This window comes from Lygodium microphyllum, chromosome 7, assembly GCF_053477565.2.
Source record: "Lygodium microphyllum isolate KBCC chromosome 7, Lygodium_microphyllum_v1.1.10, whole genome shotgun sequence".
Taxonomy (NCBI): domain Eukaryota; kingdom Viridiplantae; phylum Streptophyta; class Polypodiopsida; order Schizaeales; family Lygodiaceae; genus Lygodium; species Lygodium microphyllum.
Window position 1 is genome coordinate 6,068,148 of NC_141141.1, and position 21,861 is coordinate 6,090,008.

Below are 21,861 nucleotides of genomic sequence, written 5' to 3' on the forward strand. Positions count from 1 at the left end.
TTTGAAGTATCATGGTCTATGCTCGGCTATGAATGCCAACCTACATGGAGAAGAAGGGTCTGCGACACCAACGTGGACACTTGGATGGCCTTTTGCAACACTCAACCCTTTGAGAGGAATGACCCAACCTTTATGCCCTACCCTGGAAGGGTGGGAGTGGATTTTGACTCCAGTGTTCATGGCCACTATGACTTCCGTGTATTCTATAACCCTCATTGTACTATGTATGAAGATGCCCTCATCTTCACATTAGAGAACTTGTATGATACCCTAATCTAGTTCACTAATGAATTATCTTCATGCCTTGATCCTGCCTTTCTTACTACTTGTAATTACCTTAGAGTGCTTAGGATACTCCTTAGGCAAGATCGCACCCTGCAAGAGCATGGCCTCCGAGTACTCCATTTTGATCCTAATGCTATAGATAGCTATGTGATGGCTCAACTAGTGATGCGAGTTGCTCTATTGCCTTCATTTTGCTTAGCTCTTCTAGAGGACATGAATGATAGCTGCATCACCCACTGCAATCATCCATTCCTCTCCACCACCACCCTTCAAGTCTGCCCAAACCTCAAGGGTTATCTCCAAAGCTGTCGATTCCTTAGTAAATCTATTAAGCCCCCGTCTCCACCCCATTCAGATGACGAAGACTAACTTCTATCACGACAATGATTTTTTTAAATAGAAAAGAGAAAAAAAAACACTACAATTAGCACATCGATCACAGTCACTGCACCTAGGGGTTCTCAAGCTAGGTGCATCCAGTGGGGCCGTAGTCGCCCCGCTCCGTCCCTAACCCCCTAGCCTCATCTTGATCCCCCACATCACGCTTAGGGCACATTAGGGATAGGCATACCTAGGGACATAACACTCACCTATGGTTAGACTTGTCCCCCTAAGCTACATGCACCGCATCTCCCCTATGCACAAAATGGGTCTTCAAGTGTGGGATGCATTGATACTTGCCCAAGGTTTGACACATCTTCCAGTTCCACAAGAACTGGCACCACACACTTCACAACAAAACAAAGCAAGGAATGGACACAACAGCCCCAGTCAAACAGTGAATGAAGAAGCTCATTTGGAACATCACAAGTGAAGGCAACCGCGGAGGGCCAAGAGATGGATCCATCTAATACCTTATTCAATTTTAAAGATGGATCTGCTCATTAGCCTCTCTCCCCACCGGGATCCACCCAACACCACTATTAACTTCATCATTTTAGGGGGTGGGGTCAGAAATGGGACTTTGCCTTACGGGCAGAAGGGTTGATGTGTTACACTTCCCTTCATCTCCCATTCTCTTTGAACCAAGTGCAATGCAAGTCTAATTTAGTTCGAGTAGTCCTATGAGAAGTGGGAACTCGGAATACTGATGCTAGTTGACCAGTAGGAGACTTGACCAATATTACGAACCTAGAATTCACATCGATCCTCGTGGGAACGGCTGAAAACTTCCATTGTGAGGTAGACTCAATGTAATAAAGCATAAATGCCTTAGTGTAGGGTAGGCTAGGGTTAAGTATAAAAGGTGGAGATGTAACATGTGAAAGATATTTTTTTTCATTTTACAATATTACATGTTTGAGGTCTCAACCTCCCACCATCTAAGAGGGTGAATACTCTTAGCCACCATAGCTTAGGGTAAATACCATGTTGCAGCCACTCATCATTTGATTCTCAGCCAACATTGGTAATATCATTTCATGCTTAGCCAGCTTGGCTATGGTTTCTTTGCATTTTATGTCTATTTCTTGTATTTTCAATTTAATGGCTTTCTGTGGGAATTAGTTTCTTTACTTTGGTATCAAAGCACATCTTTGGTCCAATGGAAATGTCATTTTCATGGTGAATCTAATTACAATTTAGGCACAGAGTAATAGAGAACAAGAATTAGTCATAGGATTTGATTAAGTTAAAACCATGACTAGTTAAGGTCTTTGCAATAAGCCATGACTAAATTTGATGGTCTTGAAGCATGTTTGAAGAAATAATGGCAGATTCATGGTCAATTTGGTGGTTTGTGGTCAATTTTGGGCCATTTTGAAGGATCTTAAACTTAATTGAAGCCTAAACATGGTTTAGAGAGGTTAAACCATGGTTACTTTTTGGAGCAAGCTTCTCTTTCCTCTTTCCAAGCTTCTTGCTACAAACTGCCATGGAGATTTCTTCTTGTTTCTCTTTGCCATGGCCACATCTCTTCATGAAACCTTCAAAGAATGGTTCCTAATGTCTCAAGCAACTTGTGGACTACCTATTTGGCCAAGCATCAACAAGATATTGATCACGTGATATAAGAGAAGCTTCTAGACAATTTGCGCTAGTTTTCAGCATGCTATTGATCCTCTTGATCAGGTCACTCCCTCATCTTGAAGCTATGCCCTCTCTTTCATGATCAAATTTATCCCTAATGTGAAGTATTAGTCATCTCTTACTTAATGTTTCACCTTCCGTCAGCCCTGAAACTTCCTTCACAACCCTAGCTATGGCTGAAAGTGGATAGCATGAAGATCTCAATATTTTCTTGAAGTTTTGAGTCAATCTTGGTCTCTTTTAGCTTCAAGAAGTGGAAAGCAAGCATCTACAACCAACGTTGGGCAAACATTGGAGCTTCCAAGCAAGATTGAAGCATTTTTCTCATCTCAGATTGGGGAAAAACAGGGCAGCCATCAATCTTTATCAAATTTTGCTTCATTGAGGCTTCAATTCATGGGGTTTTTGTTGTCTACAACCCGAGAAGGTTTATTTGAAGGTACTTCTTAAAGGTTGGGCTTACATTGAAGAATTTCTTCAAGATTGAAGGCATTTTCAGCCTCTTGAACATGGCAATGTTTGAAAATTCATGGAATCCTTGATTCTAACAAGAGCCGAGGATTACATGGGAGCAATCATATTGGACAAAGCTTTCTTGAATTTGGTCTTATGATCTTCAATCTTGGCCCATTGATGGTGGTTTATGCTAAATGTTGATTGGTTGGATTCATCTACTACTCTTCATCAACATTAAAGAGGCAATTCTATTGCTTTTAGCTTAATCTCTCTTTTCATCCAATTTTTGAACCAATCCCATTTTTCATAAGAGAGATTAAGTGTAATAGAACCTCTTGATTCCCATTGAAGGGCATGTAAAATTCAGCCTAGGACTAATTATGATTGCTTGATGAATTTCTTTCTTGCCCATTCAAATGTTGATGCTGAATTGATTGCATAAATGCTAATCATCGTCTACTTAACTTGAATTTTTGTTGGATGATTGAACATTGATGCTATAGGATTTAAATAATGATAAAAATGGTAAGTGGGAATATTGTGAAAGTAGTGAGTCACTACAAAAGGGTAATGCCCTATCCATAGCCCTTTCAATTCAGTCATTTCCCAATACCCACTTGCATTTCATTGAAGAATTTAAAGGCTTTTTTAGTGAAACTTTGCATACCCCTCTTGTCTCAAAGCCCATGCAATTTTCAAATTTAGGTGCAGGTACATTTCCTATTATCAGAGTTTGGCAGTATTACAGTAATGATCAAACCTATTAAGGGTACCACAGGTTGTTGAAGGTTCCATTGGACAAGATTGAAAGAGGTGCAAGGCATCTCCTATTTTCAAGGTACCTACAGGTATTGGAAAAGAGTTTTTATAGATCAAACATCAAGTATATACCAATCTGCAGGTTATCCTTGAGCCCTACATGTGCCCCATAACTCTCTTTTAGTTATTACAGTGGTTTACAAGAGTTTCTTCCGCTCAGGGTATTCATGCAGGGTCAAACAAGGTACTTACATGTGGTGGATAGGATGCAGGAAATTCCTATTTAGACCTAAAGATTCAATTACAAAAAATTATTTCCTAATCCAAATTGAGAGCTTGATAGCTCTATTTGAAGAAGGGATCTTGACCTTTGATTCAAATAAAAAATTTTGGCGATTTGATATCAAGAGCTCAAGTTATTGTTGGTTTTCTGACACTAGGTATACTAAGATAACATACAGGGGGACACTGTTTGACATTGTTCCACCCAAAGTATCCAATCCAAGTCCATATCTTTTGAAATATCGTATATCCCCATATAATAATCTTCCCTTAGAGCTATTAAGCATTGGGATTGGTGCTACATTTTGAGAGAAACAGGAGATTAATTGACATACTGTCTACTACAACATCATTGTCTCCTAATGGCTAGGAATAAGAAGAAAGATCCCATTACTGACGCATTGAATGATGGTGTCAAGGACTTTCAAGAGGATCAAAATTACACAAATGAAGCCCATAATGTTGAGCACATAGATGAAGATTTAAGCATTGGGATTGCTTATAGCATACATCAAGGACAACATGACATACATGAAGTGCATGCAGGGAATGATTATCTTTTACTATCAAAAGAGTTGGGACATATCAATGAAGGCCTTTCTAAGGATTTGAAGACTTTGAATGAAGGCTTAACACATATTAATCAAGGTTTGTTGCAAGGGATGGCACAAGTAAACAAGGGAATCTCTGATTTGCAACAAAGCAACAAATCTTTATTCCAAGAACTCATCTTAGCCATAAAGGAAATTGGGAGCAAGCCACAAAGGGAACCTCAAACTATTGAAGACTCCCATGAAATTCACTTTGTTGATAATACTTCCCATCCAAACAAAGAGAATTCTTAGTTAATTATGCACACTTTCAAAAGGGGAGAACCATCTACAGTGAGGGGCAACCATCATCCTTCACAAATCCATGGCATTCATACCTCAAGGCCTCATTTTAGCAGCCCAAAAGATAATCATAGATATGAAGGGGAATAAGACAACACTCGATGGCATAATGATTATCATGGATGTGACCCCTTCTACAAGACTTTTTATCATTAGCCCACAAATGTACAAAAAGGAAATGTAGTCAACAATCAAGTTCATGAAGGTGGAATGTATGATGAGTGAATATCAGTCCATGACAACCCAAACCAAGAGCATGTTTCAAATGGCCAACCTTCATCTCATGGTTTTGGACCACCTACTTTTAGGAAAAACTCATAGAACAAAGATTCATGGAGTCAACATTCTTATGGGAAACCATCTTACAATGAAAAAGAATATAAGAAAAAGATCAATACCACTAATTTTAAAGGAGATAACGCTTTACCTTTAGAATGGGAGGAGTGGATTAATAAGCTTGAATTGTACTTCACCCTTTATCCTAGAAGTGAAGTAGCCAATATTTATTTCACAGCTCTTCATCTTGAAGGTTACACCCATACTTGTGGCATTACATGCACAAGATTGGGCAAAACTTTGATACTTGGGAGGAGTTCAAGCAAGTAATGATTGATGTCTTTGTTTCTACTTTGGAAAAAGAAAGGCTCCAAAGAAGATGGTATGTGTGTGCTCAAAGAGTAATGTCTGTTAGAGGCAATTCCAACACCTACTTGAATCTTTCCATGTATGTTGAAGGAATTTTAGATTTTGCTAAGCTGAATAAATATATTTTTGGTCTTTGACCTTGACCTATCATGGAAGGTAGGAGCTCAACAACCAAAAACATTACATGAGGCCATACAATGGGCTGAAAGATACTCCTTGAAGTACAAGAGAGATGTAGAAAATTTTCAACAAAGGAGTATTGGCAATAATATTTCCAATCAACCTACAAAATATGGAAAAGTTTTCAGCCAATGAAGAGACTCTTTTAAGAAAGAAAACAAGGATTATAATAGTCAAAATAGTTATAGCAGCAAAGTGCCAACATTTCCCACTGTTTATGTCTCTAAACAGGGTGGAAATTATGCACAAAAATAGGGGCAAACTTTTAGAAATGTGGCTGAGACAAGAGATACTTTTTAAGAGCTGAAAATGCTCCTAAACTATCCCGAAACAGTTTTAACAGCAACTTCCTTCCTCATGATAAGCTTAGAGAAAGGCATGCAAAAGGATTATACTTCAAATGTGGGGAGAGATAGTCACAAGATCATAAGCTAAAATATAAAAATAAGAACTCAAAAATCAACATGGCGGTCACTCAAGATGTGGAAGTGGAAGAAGAAAAAGATCAAGAGGAAAATTTACTGCATGTTGATGTATACCCAATGGTTGAAGGGGTTCATGAAGAAGAGTATGCCACCAATGAAGAATTCTATGATCCCATGGATGGATTTCCATTTGATCCAAGTGGCACTCATGATTCTTGTGCTTCCTTGTGTACCATCTCACATGATGCATGGACCAATTGCAAAGGAAAAAATACACTTAGACTCAAAGGTTTCATTAATGGCAAGGTTGTACATATTTTAGTGGATACAGGTAGCACTCATAGCTTCGTCAACACCAAATCTTTGAATAGGCTGAAGCTACTACCCATTGATATGGATTCTTCCTTGTGGATACAAGTTGCCAATGGTGCATATGAGTCTAGTAAAGAAGTGTGTCCATGTACTTCAATTGAGCTATCACCCTCTTGCACAATACAAGTAGACTTGATCACTTTGGATATGGGGCCTATTGACATTGTCATTGGATGTAATTGGCTAAAGAAACTTGGAAAATTCACTTTAGACTTAGAGCAAATGCAAACGGGATTTAATTGGCAAGGACATCACATAGAATTGAAAGGCGTAGACCACAAACAAATAGAACTCGTCTCCATGAAGAAATTGTGAAAAGAAATCAATGCCAAGTCATGCATCTTCACTCTTTTGCTTGCAAAAGTAGATGAAGGACAATCATCAAATCATCCATCTTCTTCTTCAAAGAAAAGGGATCCAAGATTGGAAGAGCTATTGAAGGAATACAAGGATTTATTTCAGCCCACTGTTATCTTTACCTCCAAAGCAAGAGGTTAACCATTCTATTGATTTGTTGCCTAACACAAAGCCCATAAAAAAACCTCCCTATTGCTTGTCCAAGTTTGAAAGGGAAGAAGTGGAGTGACAACTCAAAGAATTGCTGAAAATGGGTCTAATTTAGCAAAGTCAATCATCGTTTGCCTCTCTTGTGCTCTTAGTCAAGAAGAAGAATGAATCATTTCACATGTGTATTGATTATTGGGATTTGAACAAGTCAATGGTCAAGAATAGGTATCCTCTGCCCCAAATCGATGATCTTTTGGATGAGCTGAAAGATGCAAACATATTTACCAAAATAGATCTTCGATCGGGTTATCATCAAATCCGAATGAAGGAAGGAGATGAGTTCAAAAAAGCTTTGAGGTGGTTATGCCATTTGGACTTTCCAATGCACCCACTAATTTTCAAAGCCCTCACGAATAAAATATTGTAACCCTTATGGTTCAAAACAGTCCTTGTTTTCTTTGATGATATCCTAATCTATAGCAAATCTAAGGATGAGCATCTGAAACATATACGAGAGGTCTTTGACACATTACAAAGATACACACTCTTTGCCAGGATGACAAAGTATTCTTTTATGGAAGATGAAGTTGAATACTTGGGTCATGTTGTGGGAGAGCAAGGCATTAGAGTAAACCCCAATAAGGTGAAATGTGTTAAAGAATGGCCTTCTCCTACAAATGCAAACTCCTTGAGAGGATTCCTTGGGTTATTATCATTCTATAGGAGGTTAATCAAGAATTATGCTCATGTGGTAGCTCCATTGACATATAGACTCAAAAAGGAGACTTTATTTTGGGACTCCATCACTGATCAAAGTTTCAAAGAGCCGAAGTCTCTCCTAATTTTAGCACCTATCCTTGTATGCTCAGATTTCTCTAAGGAGTTTATCATATGTGCAGATGTAGTGGAAGAAGAATTGGGGTTGTTTCATGTTAAGACCATGAAGTCATAGCTTATGAGAGCCAAAAACTTGATGAAAAGGAGCGTCAATTACATGTTTATGAGCAAGAGATGTTAGCAATATTTCATGCTATCAAAAAGTGGCATCATTACATCTATGGCAGCCATTTCAAGGTCAAAATTGATCATTGTGTGGTGCTGAAATACTTCCTTTCACAACCAAATTTGTCTCCCAAGAAATGAAGATGGTTAGCTACTCTTCAAGGATATGACTTTGAGATATCTTATATGGCTGGAAAAGATAATGTGGTGGCAGATGCCTTATCAAGAATGTGGGCATGTTCTATCTCTACCATTTCAACCATGCATAAGGATTGGAACCATGACATTCAAGAAGAGTATTTACTTGATAAGCAAGCATCAAAGATGATGAAGGAATTTTAGCAAGGCAAAGGAGAAGAGTATCCCAATTTCAAATGGCACAACTGTCTTTTATGGTATCATGGTAGAGTCTAATTGACACCACAATCTTCTTTCAAAGACCATATCTTGCATGAGATGCACTCTTCTCCTTTAGCGGGACATCATGGGTTTTTCAAAACATTTGGCAATATCCATAAGAGTTTTTATTGGAAGGACATTTGGAGGGATATCAAGGATTATGTTATGCAATGTCTTCTGTGTCAACAAAATAAGGACTCCTCTCTTCTATTCGGCAGCTTACTTCAGCCACTCCCTATTCCTCAAGGCAAGTGGACTGATATTATGATGGATTTTATTATGGGATTACCTACAAAAAAGCCTGGGTGGAATAGCATTTATGTGGTGGTAGACCAATTGACTAAACCAGCTCATTTCATCCCTACCAAGGCTCAATTTATAGCAAAGCAAGTGGCTGAACAATTTATGGAATGTATTTTTAAGCTTCCTGATATGCCATTGAAGATTGTATTTGATCATGATATTAAGTTCATGGGAAGTTTTTGGAGGAGTTTGTTCACTTCTATGGGAACAATTTTGACTCCTAGCATGGCATATCATCCCCAAACCGATGGCCAAATGGAGCATTTCAATAAATGGTTAAAAGTCTATCTTCAACATTTTTGCCATGACACTCAAGCTTTGTGGGATCATTGGTTACATCTTGTTGAATTTTTTTAAAATAACACATTGTATGAGCATTGGTATGTCACCATTCGAAGCGCTTTATGGATACAAAGTGCAAATACCTTCAGCTCTCTTTCATGAAGATGTGAATTCACAAGCCAAGGCTGAAGTTGAGAAAATGGAAGCTCTTTTACATCAATGCAAATAAAACATTAGAAAGGCACAAGATGCTATGAAGGCTTATGCTGATGAAAAGAGGAGGCATTTGGAGTTTGAAGATTCTCAAAGTTCCTAAATCTAGGTATTCTTAAGGTGGTTGTAATAAGTTGGCTCATCGTTACTATGGGCCTTATCAAATCCTTAAACGAGTTGGTGAGCTTACATACAAGCTTGATTTGCCTTATTCAACAAGGATTCATTCTACCTTCCATGTTTCCCAACTTATGAAATATGTAAGTCCCACCATAAAGGTTTTAGAGGAGTTACCTTCCATATATGAAGATGGTCTCATCACTTATGAGCCCAAAAAGATTATTGGCAAAAGAGAAAAGGTTTTAAGGAACCATTCGCTGCTGGAATACCTTATTAAGTGGCGAGATTTGCCCATGGAGGAGTCTAATTGGAAACCATCATTATATCTTGATTCTATTCCATGGCTTTTGCAAGAAACAGAGTAAAATCTGAATAGGATAGCTTGTTGTATTAAGATTTTGTCAAAAAAATAATTGCTCTATGGTCATAAAAATTGGATTTTTATGGCAAGGCTAGATATTAGGGATTGTTCTCTATATTTCTAAAGCTCATACGTGGTGATTGGACATTTCTTCTTCAAGTTATGGCTATTCTTATGCAGCAGCCTGTTTTGGATAGTTTCTAGTAGTATACTTAGATTTCATACTTGTGCTTCATTGATATATGAGATCTTCATTCTAGCTTTGAGGACAAAGTCTTTTAGGCCGAGATGGCTTGTAATAAAGCATAAAATCCTTAGTCTAGGGTAGGCTAGGGTTAAGTATAAAAGGTGGAGATGTAACATGAGAAATATCTTTTTTTCCATTTTACAACATTACATGTTTGAGGTCTCAACCTCCCACTATCTAAGAGGGTGAATACTCTTGGCCACCATAGCTTGGGGTGCATACCATGTTGCAGCCACTCATCATTTGATTCTCAGCCAACATTGGTAATATCATTTCATGCCTAGCCACCTTGGCTATGGTTTCTTGGCATTTTATGTCTATTTCTTGTATTTTCAATTTAATGGCTTCTTGTGGGAATTAACTTCTTTACACTCAAGCGAACCTAGATGATAAACTTCGAGGTATTCCATAGAGTCCTAGGCGGTGTTGCCTAGGATATCTCTTGATGGACTACTAAGAATGTGCCAACAAGAAAGCAGCTCGGGTGATGGGCACATCAAAGTTGGTATCAGATCCTACATTAATATAGGATGATGCATATATAAAAATTAGTAAAGATATGTAACTACAACTTAAGATATCTTTCCCTTAAGTTGTGAATTTTTCTCTTTGTTAATATATATTCTTGATTTTTGGTAGAAGGATACACCATGGGAACGATTCTTCATTTTCTAAGTCATGTAGATATTAGCCATGCACTCATCTAGTTTTAGTTGGAGAAACCAAATAATGCAAATATTAGATCAGATTTACAATCCTTCACCCTTGTATTGTGAAAGATGATGGATGTTAAGTAGTAGAGGGTATTACTAAATTGACACAAATCATCTTACTTACCTCCAAAATAATTTAAAGAGGGTAAAATAGATGAAAACCCTTAAGGTTTCCAAGATTTATCTATTCTATGAGGCCAAAGTAAACTTAAACATGTTCGACAACAAGTTAAACAAAACTGGTACATCTACGAGGAGGTCATAAAGGTTATACTACCAACTGATGGTTATAGATTGCTCCAATCACCACAACTACAAAAAAGATGGATTACTAACGTAAGGGATTTCTTTTTTCCATCTGATGTAATTAAGATTGGTTGTCACCTTAGCAACCGAGAATAATGGAAAAATAGTATCCATTTTGTTACAAATTTTTGAATTTTTTAAAGAAGTCTAGATTGGTTAAATCCTAGTGAAATAGGATTATTATAAACTAATAGCAATTTATTTCAAGATAACAAAGCTAGAAAGAAATTTGCATTTCAAGCTATGTGTTTATTTGCCATGCTCTCATTGGAATATGAGTGGTGAAATAATTCTATGACTATCTTAGAAACCATGTACCATCCTTATCCCTCTCATCCAACATGGCATTAGGAGAAATATGGGACAGATTGTTACATTGAGGTTGATTTTCTCGACTATATCAAGATCAACCTTAGGCAAATCCAAGGGATGGAGAGCTTTAAGCTCGTTGCACTATTTCTCTTTGATGACTTTGAAGAGAATGCCATTCTTCATATTAATGGTCGATTAGATCACCAAAATCATTATGTATATGAAGAACTAACCCGGTTGATAGAATTGCTATTCTAGGTAGTGACCCTCATCATAACTACTATAGAGAAGGATATCTAGACCTTCCTAGTAAATAATGAAATATGGATGTACATGCCACAACTCCAGTCAATAAGATATGTTGAGTTACCTGAGAGAATAAGTCGAAAGATAGAAACAATTTCTAGATGTAATTAAAACTCTATTTTTTATGTACAAACCCTGATCATTATCAAGAAGACTGAATATTACATAATTCCCTTCCAAAATTAATGAGGTCACATTAAGCAAGTTAACATATTTCTTGAATATTATTATCGAAAAAATATTTGATCATGAGAATTTTTAAATCCTCAAAATGTTACTTCAAACCCCAATAGCATAGAAGCTCAGGAGAAGGAATTTCTTCTCAAATAGTACAAGCCACTGAAGTTCGATGGTAAGGGAAAGGATACTCCAACCAAGGCAAAAACATGGATAGAATCTATGAAAGATTATTTCATTGTTGTAGAAATGGCACCATAAAAAAGCAATGATCGCAAAACTAAAAATGACAAAAGATGCCCATCTTTGGTGGAAACAATGGTGCAAGGACCAAGGAGTGTCCAAAACCGCTATATCACATGCTTGGGACAAGCTTAAGGATGTTGTGCATGGAATATACCTTCCACCCACATATCGAGCCTAGAAGATGAATGAATTTTTCAATTTGAAGTAGCTAAGCCTAAGCCTAGAAGCTTACTACTCCAAACTTGTAATGCTTCTAAAATATGCACCATCAATGAATATTTCACAACAAGTATCCAAATTTTGTAATGATCTAAATTTTTCCCTAAATACATGTCTTGAGGCAATGCGACCATCCAATTTACAAGATGCATTGATTTGAGTAGCCCAAATAGTTCAAGAGATGGGAGAAAAAGTTAAGAAATGCTAAAATTTGAAATAAAAACCGTCAGAATAAGGGCAACTGCCAAGGCTATGCAAAAAGAGCCCAAGGGCAGTATCAGCCATATAGGGGCAAAGAGAACCAAGTCATATGCAGTGAGGAAGTTTCTACCCATAGGTAAAGAGAATGATACTCCAAGGTGCTTTTATTGCAAGGAACCATGATACTTCAAGAGATATTGCCCGTAGCTTGGCCCAAATAACCAGCAAGGGCAATTTTGAGGGTAAAACCAAGCTACCAGGGAAAGTTGCTAGAGTAACCCTAAAGGAGATCAATGAGATGATAAATATTCTATAATGATGGAAACTGATATGAAAAGAGCAAGAGTGCACACCGCTCTCAACAAGAAGGGTATGAATCACCAAATCTTGGTGATCTAGACACCAACAATTTATCAAACTAAACCCTTTCAAATTTTAATTGACTGTGGGAGTACCCATTCTTTGATATCTCCAAGATGTGTGAAAAAGCTAGGCATAAACACTATTCTTGCACCTAGAATGCTTGTGGAGCTAGCAAAGTGTAGAGTTCTTTCATCGCAACAAATTAGCAAGGTAGATTTTAGTTTAGGTGGCAATTCTTCCAAAATAGACTTTCGAATTATGAACCTCGGGGCTTATAAATATCAGCTGGGTATAAATGAGTTAATTCCAAACAATACCCATATTTATTGTGGAAAGGGTCAAATTACATTTCAAAACATAGAAGGAGAATAAGTAACCACTTAGGGAGAAGCGAAAAAACCCTAAAGTTCAGCTGGCTAAAGCTTCATGAACAGTGAAAGGACTGAAGAAATGATTACTTGTCTATCTAATTAAAGTCAACAAGACCGAGTAGCATAGTGAAGCCAAGGACGAACCTTAGCTAAAAGATTATGCATATGTTTTTCTAGAATACCTAATAGAGCTTCCACTAATAAGAGAGGTAGATCATGAGGTCCAACTCATTCCATGCACTACTCCTATAGCCAAGCGACCCTATCAGATGTTGATTCCTAAATCCATTGAGCTAAAAGAACAACTATAATAGTTATAGGAACAAGGATACACCTGGTTAAGTAATTCACCATGGGGAGCCTCGATACTATTTTAGAAAAAGAAAGGTAAGACACTTTTCCTTTGTATTGATTAATGTGGGTTGAACCAGGTGTGACAATGAAAAATAAATATCCAATCCCAAGGATAGATGAGTTGCTTGATCGACTCCAAGGAGCAAAGATCTTTACAAAGATGACCTCAAATCAAGCTACTGTCAAATAATAATCAAGGAGGAAGACATTCCCAAAACCGTCTTTAACACAATGTATGATCGTTATGAACTTATTGTGATATTGTTTGGATTAATGAATGCTCTTGCCTCCTTTAATAGGTTGATGCAAGACATTTTCAGACCTTATCTTGATGATTTCTTCCTTGTCTTCTTCAATGATATCCTAACATATTTCAAGGATGAAAAAGATCATGAACCACAACTGCAAATAGTTCTTGAAACAATGAGAACTCGTAAGCTATATGCTAAAAAGAAGAAATGGTCTTTCTTCAAGAAGTAGGTTGAATATCTAGGATTCATAGTATCATTAGATTGCATTTTAGTAGATCTAGCCAAGGTCAAAGGCATACAAGATTGGTCACCTTCAAAAATGGTCAAAGAAGTGTGAAGCTTTATAGGGATAACAGGTTGGTATAGAGTCTTCATTAAAGACTATGCCTCAATCGATGCACCTCTCATAGACCTACTCAAGAAGCAAGTCACCATTATATGGACATCTATTGAATAATCCAGCTTTGAAAAGCTTAAGCATAGTTTGGTAAAATTGCCCCTATTTTAAGGCTATTTGACCTAAGCAAGAAGGTCAAAGCTATAACTGATGCAAGCTCTCTTACACTGGGATATGTGCTTATGCAAGAACGACATCAAGTAGAGCCTATGCTTCAAGGCAATTAAAGATCCATGAAAGAAACTATGCCATGCATGATCTAGAATTACTTGTTGTAATTGATGCCCTCAAATTATGGAGACATTATTTGCTTGGTAACAAGTTTTCCTCACTCAATGATCACAAAAGCCTAAAGTGAATTTTCATTCAACCAAACCTCAACATGAGGCAATGTCGATGGATTGAGATTTTATAGGAATTTTATTTTGAAATCAAATATAGACCAGGCAAAGAGAATGTGGTTGTGGATGCCTTAAGCCGTGAAATGATTCTCAATACTTTAATCCTAGAAAAACCCTCTAGGGCATTAACTCTTGCCACAATGATTTCAATGCTTAGTAATCCTATCATAGAAATGGCCAAAGAAGAAGCAGTGAAGGATCTAGACTATCAAAGAATGCTAAGAGAAATCCCCATTAAGGATACAAATCCAAAATTCAAGTCTAAGTATCATGATTTTTCCATAAATGAGGAGCTTGTCTATTTTAAGACAAGGCTATGTATTCTTGTGAGGAGTCATGAACTCAAGAAGAAAATACTCTGGGAAGCTCACAATTCTTTGTTTTTGGGTCATTCTAGATATGCTAAGACTCTTAATGCAGCCAGAAAAAGCTTCTATTGGGAGAGAATCAAGGGTGATGTACTGAAGTATGTTACTGAATGGCTAAACTGCTAGTGAGTTAAAGCTAAACGTGCCAAGTTGTTGGAAAAGCTTGAGCCACTTGATATCCCTCAAGTGAAATGGAAATATATCAGCATAAACTTCATAGTTGGATTACCCCCTTGGTATAAGGAGGATATAACTCAATTATGGTAGTCATTGATATGCTAACAAAAGTTACACACCTTATTCCTGTAAAAAAACAATTACAAGGCTTCTAGTATTGTCAAAATTTTCATTAAGAAGATTTTTAGATTATATGGATTACCCCAGAGAATCATCAGTGATCATGGTTCTCTTTCACATTAAACTTTTGGAAGAGTTTATTTGAAGCTCTAGGAACTTAGCTTTGCTTCAACTTACTTATCATCCCCAAAGCGAGGGTCAGACAGAGAGGGTTAATCAAGTTATTGAGGATATACTTAGAGCTTATTGCAAATAGGGAACCCATGTGGTGGATCTAATACCTATCCTTAGTCGACTTTGCCTATGATGTATCATATAACAAAAGTACTCAAATGACTCCTTTCCATGCATTGTATGGGCAAGATTGTCTTACACTACTCTATGAATAGAAGCATCTAAGCAAATGTTGGAAGAAATGGATCAATAAGTAAAAGCTATTAGGAAAGATATTCAAGTTTCCAAGGATTGATAGAAAGTGTATGCTGGTCAACAAAGACAAGAAAGGATTTTCAAAGACGGAAGACATACTTTTTATTCAAGTTCACCCAAGGAGAAGTTTCTTATCTATGGAAGAATTCAAGAAGCTAAGTCCCAAATATTGTGAACCATATAAGGTGCTAAAATATCTAGGACCTAATGCTTATAAGTTGCAATTCCTTGAAAACTTAAAATTGCATAATATATTCCATGTTAGTATATTGAAAGCCTATGTTCCTAACCCTAATCATGTACTTAATGACCAATAACTTGTGATGCCAAGTCAATGAGTCCTTGAACTTCAACCAGATAGGATACTTGACAAGCGAGAGAAGGTTCTAAGAAGTAAAACCCTTAGAGAGTATCTCATGCAGTGGAAAGACTATCCTAAAGAGGATACCGCTTGGGTTGATGAAAAATCACTATGTAACCAATACCCCCAGTTTCATTTGAGATGAGGACATCTTGATTTCTCTAAGGGGAAGAGGATGCAATGTTTCAACTTTCACAACTTTCTGTACATTAAATTTGAGGAGCTTAGACTTTCAAAAGTGGTGTGTCGAATAAAATAATCTACATCATGTACCTCAATACCTTCCGAGATCAATACAATTGTGAATACCTCTACATAGGAAATGCCATGTGTACGATCGTTACAGCTAATTAAGTCTGGATTTGAAAAGAAAAGTTTAAAGACTTGGGCAAGTTAAGAAATTCAAGACTTGACTCATGAAAGATTAAGGCATTAAAAAAAAAAGCTCTAAGCTTTTTGAAAAAGATGAATGAAGAGGAGAAGATGACAAGCTGAAGGCCCCCCTCCCTTTTCATCAATTTGTCCATTGTCATCCTCTCCCCTCCCAATTTGGAAAATTAAAAGATTAAAAAAAGCCATAGAACTCCCTTCATAGTCTCAGCAAAAGACTCCAACAATGTCCCCCTTTTCTTAGTTCGATAAAAGGCCCAAATTGAAGGAAGATCACCTAAAAGCCAACGAATTAGTCATGGCATTTGTGCAGCCTCTCTAGACCTCAAAGGATAGATCGCCAGCATCAATTCATATCTCGAAAGATTCCAGATAGCTAGATTGGAAAGATACCCTCCATAAAGACTCCAACAATGTCCCCCTTTTCTTAGTTCGATAAAAGGCCCAAATTGAAGGAAGATCACCTAAAAGCCAACGAATTAGTCATGGCATTTGTGCAGCCTCTCTAGACCTCAAAGGATAGATCGCCAGCATCAATTCATATCTCGAAAGATTCCAGATAGCTAGATTGGAAAGATACCCTCCATAAAGAACTCTTCTTGGCCATGACTCATAAAGACCCCCCCCCCCCCCCCCCCCCCCCCCCTTGAATTAACTTGTAAATATGGGGAATGAGAAGCCATAGAGGATGTTAGCTTGATTCAAGGGAAGAGACTCTTCTCGAATCAGGAGAGAAGAGCACGAGGAGAGTGAGAGAGATAATTCTTATCGCAAAGACAAGGGGGATGCTTTGCCACCTTTCTAAATTGAATCCCATATCTTCTACCTTCACTCTCTTGTAGAATCAAGACTCTACTCAATTTCTTCTCAATTTCTACTGTTTCCATCTCTATCAATCAAATCAAGATGACCCACATCTTTGTTATCAAAGTATTCCCTACAATTTCTTGATTGAAAACCATGGCCCCAAAGAGAAAAATTACCACGAAAGTAGGAGTTGCTAATAACATTGTAGGTACGAGTGCTACAAATGGAATAGCAAGTATCGGAATTACAAACGAAGCTGCAAATACCAACAACAACCAAGCACTTGCCGTGAATCCCTAGGTGCCATATTTGACTAATATTTTAAATATTAAATATGAAGATAGATCATCATCTCATGAATTGGCAAAAGAAAATTGTATCCATGATAGTAGTAATTTTACATATAATCTGATACATTTAAAAAATTACTAAATAGAATCCTTTTACATCGATAATCACAAATTCAAAAGGATTAATTTGGATTACACAAGATTTATTAGAAATAGGATATGTGGGAATTAGTGTACTACTTAAAAATGATTTATACTTTTATTGCATCAAATAAAAATTACCAATAGAACTAGATTTAGGGACTATAATTTTTGCAATAAGAAAGTAATTAACATTTTGAATCCAATTTTTACTAAATTGATGGATACTCTAATTGATAAATACAAATTCTAATTCTTTAAAAAATCTTGAGGTAGAATTATTAGAATACCTTTTGTAATAAAATATCCAAGTGTTTTTTGGTCTAGTAAGTTATCACTAAACAAGGACCAACAGAATTCTGTTTAAAAAAGAAGAAGAAAAAAGATCGTAACAAAATGTCTTTGCTTATAGAAGTCCTTTAGCAATCTTGGAAGGATTGATGGGTTGTCTAGAACCTTGAAAATGGGAGTTTCGAAAAAAAAAATCTTGTTAAAATATGACTTGGAATCCACAATGAATCGATATCCTCTTAATCCACTTACCTTAAATTAACATGGCACTATTTCAAAGTGGGAGCTTCCATTCCCCATACTATGAAGTGAGTGTACACATTATCAATCAATTCTATTGATCACACAATGGAACTAAAATGTTGCCACCTTTTCCAAAGCTATATACATAACATGGGACTTGACTTAACTCTTATTTTTTTCAAGAGCTTCAAAAATGATGTGGCTATGGATATATCTCATCTAACCACTATACTCTTTCTTGCTAACTACTCCTCAATCTCTCAACTCCAAAAGCATGAAAGGTCAAATGATGGTGATCATAGTGAACTCATTTACTTCGAAGGTGTATCAATAGATCCATGATTGAGAGAATCCGGTTGCCCAATCAATGTCTATGAGAGTGTTGACTTGTTTTCTATACAACCACACTCTCACGCACATGAACCCCATATTTATCCTCCATATTGCTAGACATTAACTACTCATTTTATCAAAGACAATATTCCACAAATGCACATTTTTTTGCTTTGGGATCCAATTTATTGCTACATAACTCAATATGGTTCATCAGTATGTACAGAAGCAATACATCTGAGTACTTTCAAATGGAATAGGTTTGGATTTTTACATGCACAATTCTCCTCAAGTGTCATACCATGTATAGTGACCATTCGCATCTTGTTTGTCATGACGTATACATCACTAGCATCTACTTTAGAGTGATAGTGATGAGGCAAGTTTCTTTTAAACATTAATGCTCTAACTATCTCTACAATATACATATTTTTCCATTCAACAAATCCATTTTATTGCGGAGTATATCGATATGTAAGCTTCCTTTGAATACCATTGTTTTATAGAAGATTATAAAAATTAGAAAGTGAGCAAACACCTCACTTTTCTCATGCATAAAGTACATCCATACTTTTTTAAGTATGATTATCAATGAAGGAGATCTAATACTTGCAACCACTTTTAGTTGTAGTCTTTATAGGATCTCACATATCAGAATGTATCAAGTGGTTTCTTGCATATATCCTTTTTATTTGGAAATGCATGCCTTGCTTGATTTTTGAATTGACATATTTTATATACTTTATGCTTGTCATCAGCTCTAAACTCTGGCAAACCATCCATAATATGGATACATATTTTTTAGACATTTACATGACCAATAAACTTTTGCCAAATTTCAATAATAGGCACAATACTTGAACCTTGTGCAAACATAATAGTGTTTATTTCAAGTATACTTACATTAAGATCAAAGAATTTACTAGTATAATGACCTTTTAGAATCAGCCTACAGCCATTTCTAGGATCCTCTACATAACAACCATTAATGTGAATCAAACCAACAATGCCTATTTTACCATTTGCTTGACCAACGGAAACCAAGTTCTTAACTATGTGTGGTACATGCATTTTCAAGATTGTGGGAGAGAAAGAAGGAGTCTCACTTGAAGCTTTCTTGCTTGCACAATGGGGGAATACACACAGAGATGGAGGCTGAAAACAGTTTTCCTCTTCTTAGTTGTGTAAGCCAAAAGAACTCTCATACAAAGAAATAGAAGAACCCTATATATGGGTCTCAAAACCAAACTCAACTGACTAAGGTGGCATACTAACTGAGCCACGAACTAGAGTAGATAAGGATAGCTATCATGTAGCTATTATTCATGGGCGGTGTACCAACCGCATCTGCAACTGACAAGTCGGTGACATAAATACACAACGGTCACCCTGGCGTATCACGAGTGGAGCTCGATATCTCAACACTCCCCCTCGAGCTCAATCCCAATTCCTGCACACCAAGCAGGTCTCTGAACTTGTGCAGCTTCTCTGCGTCCAATGCCTTCGTGAATATGTCAGCTACATGATCCTTTGTGCTGACATAAACTAGATCAATAAGACCTAGTAAAACCCTCTCTCGCACATAGTGATAATGCACCTCAATGTGCTTTGTTCTAGCATGATAGACTGGGTTATTTGCCAAGTGTATACTACTCATGTTGTCACAATAAATGACAACTGGTCCATCTGTAGACTGATGCATATCATAAAGTAGCTTATGCAACCAAGCTACCTCACATGCAGCCATTGCTGCACCCCTGTACTCAGCCTCTGTACTCGACAAGGCAACTGTAGGCTGTTTCTTGCTGCTCCAAGTGACTGCAGCACTCCCAAAAGAGAACACATATCCACTGGTAGATCGTCTATCAGAAATACTACCAGCCCAATCAGCATCAGTGTATCCATGCAACTGTATCTGAACCCCAGTCTCATAAAATAGTCCATACTGCAATGTGGACTTCACATACCTGAGTATGCGTCTAGCCGCATCCAAATGTGGTTTCTTTGGAGCCTGCATAAACTGACTTACCAATCCAACAACATAGCTCAAATCTGGCCTAGTAATAGTTATATAAATCAAGCTTCCTACTATGCGTCTGTACATAGTAGGGTCTTCCAGAAGCTCACCTGCATCTGTGCTCAGCTTCACATTCTGCTCCAAAGGAACTGAAATAGGCTTACAGCCTGTCATCCCATATTTGGACAGCATGTCCAATCCATACTGCCTCTGCAAGAGCTGTATCCCACTTGGTGATCTAATCACCTCAATGCCCAAGAAATAACGCAGCTCTCCCAAATCCTTCATCTCAAACTTCTGCTTCAATAGCATTTTCACATGAATGATATCTTCATCACTGTCACCTGTCATAATCAAATCATCAACATAAATGACAAGTAGCATAATACCTTTCTCTATTTTTCTCACATAAAGTGAGAAATCTGCCTTGGAAATCTGAAAGCCAATAGTGACAAGATACTGTCCTATCTTGTCAGACTATGCTCTAGGTGCTTGCTTCAAGCCATACAAGGCTTTCTTCAACCTGCAAACAAACTCAAGATGAATAGCATGCACATAACCTAGTGGCTGCTCCATATAGACCTCTTCTTGCAAATCACCATGCAAGAAGGCATTCTTTACATCCATCTGATGTAAAGACCATCCCTTTGATGAAGCCATAGCAATGACTGCTCTTACGGTTGCCATCCTTGCAACCGGACTGAATGTTTCTTCATAGTCAATGCTATATGTTTGTGTATACCCCTTGACTACTAATCTTGCCTTGTATCTATTCATAGAACCATCTGCATTGTGCTTCACCTTATAAACCCACTTACAGCCAATTGCATTCTTACCTTTAGGCAAAGGCACCAATTCCCATGTAGCATTTGCTTCCAAGGCATCCATTTCTCCATCCATGGCTTTCTCCCATTTTTCTTTTCCCATGGCTTGCTCAAAAGAAGTGGGTTCTGGTTCCTGTATCACTTTGAACATATATGCATAGTGAATGGCTGTAAATCCATCATATTTCAGCCGATCCACAGGATACCTAGCTCTCGTAGACCTGCACAAAGTAGGTTCACTCCCAGGTGCTCTCAAAACATCCCTGGTCTTCCTTACTCCAGGTGTAACAATAGAAGGAATACCCAACTCATCATCAATGCTCTGTTCTGAGCCACTGGATTCACCATCCACATAAGAGTGACCTGCATTCACATCAAACATGGGCTGATCAACCTTCTCTTTTCCTTTTCGTGATACCTGCATACCACTATCTGCATTGCTTTGAGAAGATTCTCCTGATCTCAATCTGCCTGTCCATGGCGAAGAATGTGAACCACTGCTAGAGGACGCTCCAGGTCCACTAATATTTTGTGACTGCTACTGTGAATTCTGTGCAACATTACCATTTTGTGCATCTACATCATCAATCACATTTACTGGTTTATACCAACTACTCATCTCATTAAAAACAACATCTCTGCTCACTGTAAACTTACGAGTAGAAGGGTTATAGCATCTATACCCTTTTTGCTG